This window comes from Staurois parvus, unplaced genomic scaffold (genome assembly GCF_062004578.1).
Source record: "Staurois parvus isolate SC_StPar_1 unplaced genomic scaffold, SC_StPar_1.0 ptg000294l, whole genome shotgun sequence".
Taxonomy (NCBI): Eukaryota; Metazoa; Chordata; class Amphibia; order Anura; family Ranidae; genus Staurois; species Staurois parvus.
In genome coordinates, this window is record NW_028318090.1 from 4,693,091 (window position 1) to 4,699,261 (window position 6,171).

General features: G+C 39.2%; 1 long non-coding RNA gene across 1 annotated transcript; it reads right to left on the reverse strand.

The window, feature by feature from the left end:
* Window positions 1-633: 633 nt before the first annotated feature.
* On the reverse strand, window positions 634-1,233 carry LOC149458110 (uncharacterized). Its single transcript, XR_016313514.1, has 2 exons — window positions 1,013-1,233; window positions 634-907 (listed from the first exon to the last, which is right to left on the reverse strand). It is a non-coding gene; the product is annotated as an uncharacterized LOC149458110 (long non-coding RNA).
* Window positions 1,234-6,171: the final 4,938 nt, after the last annotated feature.

Sequence of the window (6,171 nt, forward strand, 5' to 3'; positions counted from 1 at the left end):
GGTGCAGGATACATCAAAAGTCAGGAGAATTTTAGATACAATCCTCTTGTAACAGCCTTTGCTGGAGGTAGGAGCCGATGGCCAGCTAATCTGGAACTCTATGGAAGCAGTCCCAGTCCTTACAGCAACATCTGGCACTTAATTCCCCAAACACATGCATACCTGGGATTTATAATCAAAGTCTTACAAAGTCTAAGGACAGCTGTCTGCCACCCACCCTTCATGTGACACTCTCCAGTGAGGAACAAAAAGGGTCCTTCTCCAGACCAGTCTCCAGAGGGGATACCCTCCAGCAAATGTCTCTCATTCAAAATTATTTCAGGCTGTCAGCCAAGCACATGCTGAGGCCCAAACAGCAACTCCAGTACATAGGCTGCATTCCAGGGGTAGCATCCCCAAGGTAAGAACGCTCTGAGCAAGCTTCCCAAACATGTTCTACCTCAGCCACCTTCTGGGTGCTCCTCCCAGGGATTGGCTGAGAGCAGATAAATATTGTAACTTCGGTGGCTGGCCCTTCTATTCTTCTAAGCTTCTTCCAGAGACAGTCTAAACAATATGGTAGTGTGGCAAGAACACCCCTACCTAAAAAAGCAGGTTACTAGATGATCCACGCGGAGTAATATGAATTCAAAAGAATTTTTAACAATACTTTATTTGATCACATAGATCATAGGGAGGTTAAACATAAGCACGGTGTACATATGAAAAAAATAAAATCATGTTAAAAAACACTTAGCGTCTTCAATTTAGGGTCATCTTAGCAAATAGAGCACCATATAAGGCAGAGTTGTGTAATGATGCGATAGTTATCCTGGATTTCCGTGGGTTTCCCACTTAAATTCGAGTAAACCATGTGTTCAACAGATGTGTTCCCCATATATGTCAGGGACCTCCTGGAATGTAAGAGCTGGAACACAAAAATACATAATGTATGTATAGGAATATGAAAACCAATTCACATCCAAAAATCACCAGGCCTCCCTCCACATTAGTCAATGGATACTACTATTACCTTCTCAATAATGAGACTATCATGCCCGCTTCTCAAATGTAGGGACTTCCTGGATAGCCACCCCAAGTAAAACAAGGTCCACAGTACCAAATGATTCTGAGGATATATATAGAGAAAAATAATAAATATATAGATCATAGGCATCAAGTGACCCCGAAAACAAAACACACACAAAATGTGGATATATTACCATCAATAAAGATCAAGAGGACTCCTGTCAACTTGAATTAGGATCAGGTCCTTGATGCTTTTTCAAAGATGCATATGGGGGTGAGGAGCCAGGTAGTCACAGTGCGTGGATTCCAAACACATATATAGTGTGTATGTAGCATATAGCAGGCCATAGATACCTAAGTTTAATATACCCAATACAGGGTTTCCAAAAATTGCTCAATTTGAGAAGGTTATTGCGGTTTTATAAGGATGTGGCTATGTCACAGCAAAGAATGCCTGAATAGGATAGCGTATATATGTATATACATGTAGATTATCCTCCAAAGAGGGTTTCCAAAAAATTCCCCGAGTATACAGGGTAAATTAGGCCCATGAAACATGCCCTATTGCCACCACATAGACTCTATAAATCTCAACAGCCGTAAGCTTTAAATAACTTGCCACCGGTGGAAGGTATGTTTCCCTGAGGGATTGCCGTTTTGCGAACCGCTGTAATAGTAGCCCAGTGGTAGTTCTCAGAGGGTCTTGGGCCTTCCTAGCAGGGAGCTGTGACACCGCCGTTCCTTCCCGCCTCGTGGGCGCCGCACCCAGTGAAGACACCGAGCGTAGTGACGTCAATACGTTGACGCGTTTCGTCTGCCAATCACCGCAGACTTCGTCAGAACTGGGAGGGGACTTCAATCCTTCGCCTTATATGGTGCACTAATTGCATACCAAGTAGTCTCCACCTCGCCATCTTGTGTTGAAAGAATATCACTACACTGAGAATATCCAAAGTGAATTAAAACACATATCTTGAATTTTAAAAGAATGATTGCTGGATATACAAGAGGAGCCTAATTGCTATAGATCAAATCATCCTCAAAGAGGATAATGAAGAGGAGATTATTATAAACATATTTCTTGTTCACACTGGGAAACATCAAGACCAGGTCCAGCCACCAGAATCTCAAATATTAGTCCTATTATTATCATGCTCACCACCCAAAAGGAATAGAGAAGATTGCATAGTTAAATTCATATTTTGTCCACAGAGGTCCATATTTAATTCATGTATATGTTATCCCAATATAGATTATAGCTCAGGGTATATGAAGAGTTCAGGGGAATTTATTTCAAAAACACCCCGAAGTTGAGTTCTGTATTTAGTCCAAATGGGACAAGTGCCCCCAGGGTATAAATCCAAAATTTTTCTTTTTGTAGGAGGACTTTGTCAAAGTCACCCCGACGAGCCGAGATATTCAGCAGGAAGATCCCTTTCACTTTTAGACCATCTGTTTTGCCTCCGTGTACTTCCAGAGACAGGCATGAGACAGGCATGAGTAATCAACAAATAAGTGTAGGGAAACTTTACCAGACCAAAAAAAAGAGATCACCACTCCACTGAGTACAACACAGCCAAAAACTACATTTAGCCCTTTAAACTTTTAGGGGACCCCAGATTCACCTCTCATTGGCCAGGCAGACTTCTTTATGTTTAAACAGTGGAGAGACATTGTAGCACTGGCAAGAGGTATCTAACACTTTGATAAGGGAGAAGAGGTCCTGCTTGTATCTAAAATCCTGGTGAATTGTTACAGCATGGCAGTTAGTAAAAAAATTCTGGAATAAAATTCAGGTTGTCTCATTACAGACCAATTTGCTAGTCCTTAATGCTTATGAAAGTACAACTAATCCCACATTTTCAAAATCAAAATTTGGATGAAAATATTTTTCTTTAAGTGAGCATGGCAGTTCTTGAGAGTTTGCACACCTGTAGCAGTGCTAGTAGTGCACAATGATGCATTTTCATGAGTTTGGGGCTTTATTGCTGCTGTGGCTGTGCTTGAGAGTGCTTCAAGTTAAAGGCACCTCTTTGCTGTGCATCCACACATCAGTTTGTACTAGGTGACAACATTGAATTACATAGACCCACAGTGAGCAGAGTTAGTTATCACCCTTGTAGTGGAAGTACCTGGCTAATGCTGGCCAGATAAATGGTTCCCAAAAGTTGAAAAAGGACCATTGTGAAAAAGACATTCCAAGTTCCAATTTCATAACCATTTTCTACTACAGTGTAATCCTTTGTTTATGCCAGGGATGTTTGCCCATTATTGGCTGTGTTGCACAGACAAAGAGGGAATACAGATTCCATCAGATGAATACAGACTGCTGGACAAATACCAGAGAACAATCAGACCTAACAGGTCTGGATGTCCACCAGCAGAACTTTTGGCACCAGAATTGACATGATGTGCCATCTGTACACGGCAAGGAGCAGATGCGATGTGCAAACTCATGCCATCAAGCGTCTGAAAAGCAATAGCAACCTGGCAACTTTGACCTTCACTGATTCTAGGGGATCTTTTTTTCTGTCTTATATTTATCTGTATTGTCATGATAACACTTAAAATCATGACATTCTCCTCCCAGAAATCTGCTTATTTATGACATCAAACCAAAAACTAAAGTGAACCCATGGCAATTTCAGAAAGCCCCCAAGTTTGTACACCATACACTACCTGGTACACCCATGCATCACCTATCACATTTAATGGCTAATAGAAAAAGAATAAAGAATGGCTGGTATAGGAGTCACAGTCCAATCATCCAAACCCAGGTTTTGGGTTTTGCAAATAAAATGAAAGTCTTTCAAAACGCAGAAGTGTACCTGTAAATGACTACTAATATTTATAGGAAATAGAAATATAGGAGGTAAATCCAGTGTCAATTGCCTTTGAACATTAGGATTTTTTTTAAACTGCAACAGAAAGAGTTTTTGCATTCCTCCTGAATTAACTGATGGTTCAGTGGTCTGGTGGGCAATTTCCTGATACTAAACATACAATATTTAATTGCCATTATCTCTTCTATTTATGTATAAAACCATGCCACTGTATTTAATCATTGCTGTTCAGAGGTCACATGATGTTTCCCAGGTCTTTCCTGTACTCAAGAAAAGTTCTGAGGGAGAAGCATCTAGTACTCTACTGATGTATGAATCTGTGTCTGCAGAGTGTTGATTTGTGCTGTGCCAGTCACATGGCGTACAAACGGCTTCCAGAACAGAGAAAAGCAAATGTTTATTTTTTTTTTATGCAATCACATGGTGTAGGTGGAGTTTAGGTTGACTGACAATAGCTTTCACATCGTTCACACTGTAAAGATATCTGATATCTATCAAATAAACAGCTTAGAAAAGAACTGAAACTGGAGCATGCTCAGTAGATGTCAACAGGTGGGCTACACAATCTCAGGCTGCAGCGGGGACACAGACAGGGAGGGACAATGAATAGCAGGATCAACCAGCATTTTTGCAGTCTACAGAAATCAAATGATCTAGTGGATGAGTGAGTATGAATCCTTTGGAACATCATAAAATACATACAGTATGCATACTTGGCCTCCTCAAGGCTATTTTGATACATGTAACTACAAAACCGGTAATATCACCAACAATTATCAATGTGCCTATACAGTGCCTTAGTTCACCACACCAATAGACCATAACCATTCCTTATCAATGTGAATCTTAATTATCTTCCACTGTTGTCATACTTGTCTTCTATGCTGGTCATGTGGTGTGACACAAGCAAATATATACAATTTGTTTCATAAATTACAAGACTCGATTCATCAGGTATCTGTGAGAACTCTATTAAATAGAAAATAAACATATAAATTGTTGCATAATACCGAAACTCCCATAGATCCATAAAAACAAAAAACATGAATACAGCTCACAATTTAAAATATATTATATATATATATATGTGTGTGCTTACATAATATTGGCAGCATTGAGCGATGGATCAAGGGTTGGAAGCTTCCACCCCATCAAAACCATTCAGCTGGGGAAAAGTGTAATTATTTATTTTTTTTGCTTTGAAACTGATGGATTGTGGTTTTTTGCCTTGAAGTGAATCTTTCCAGTTAAAAAAAGTTAACACTTACCCTACATACATCTTTTGCTGCCCGCAGGTTCCTTTACTATTCCACTAATTATAACTGAACTCTAGGAAAAAAACAATATTTGAATATTTGCTTTGTAATAATAAATTACCTCTAATGGTCCCATGTTAAAACTCGTATTTTCATTCAGCCCATACAGTATGCAAACTTTGAGTTTCGGCGTTACAATTAAAAAATGTAGGAAGGAGAAGGACTTTTCAGGTACTCCAGAAAAACACTTTCACGAATACTATAAAAAATATATTTTTTAAAAACTCTCTTTTTATAGAGTATAGCAATGTTATATTCTATGGCAACAGAGTATATATATATTTGCCACATGTAAATACATCTGGTGGTTGGGAATGAGTGTTAAGCTTGATTCATCGGACCACATTGCAGTCTTTCATTGATTATTATTATTATATATATATATATATATATATACACACACACACACAGTTGTGTTCAAACATTTTGTGGACTGATGAAAGTAAGACTGTTCTTTTTGGTTCTAGTGGCTGGAGATAGGTTGTCAGACGACCCCCAAACACTGAATTCAAGCCACAGTACACTGTGAAGACAGTGAAGCATGGTTGCGCAAGCATCATGATATGGGGATGTTTCTCATTGTAATGTACATGTGAATGATGTAACGTGCATGTGACATAAATGTGCGGATTTGAGTAGGTAAGATGTGATCAGTAGCAATATGTAATTGTAACTGTAGGGACATTCCATTGTCATTAAGGATGTATATTCTGTAGGGACATTCCATTGTCATTAAGGATGTATATTCTGTAGGGACATTCCATTGTCATGAGGGAGGGGTATTCAGTCCTTGTCATTGGGGAAATGAGATACAAATAGCATCAATTAGGCTTCTGGGATGTGACACCTTTTGTATTAATAAGGTTGTCACCTTCTGGTGACACCAGTTTAAAGGAAGTGGCCCCCCAGACATTCTGGCTTCATGCATACATCAAAAGGAGTATGTTCAATCTCATAAAAGCTAAAATATTAGTTGCAGAGAGATGAACATGTTTCCTTCTTGT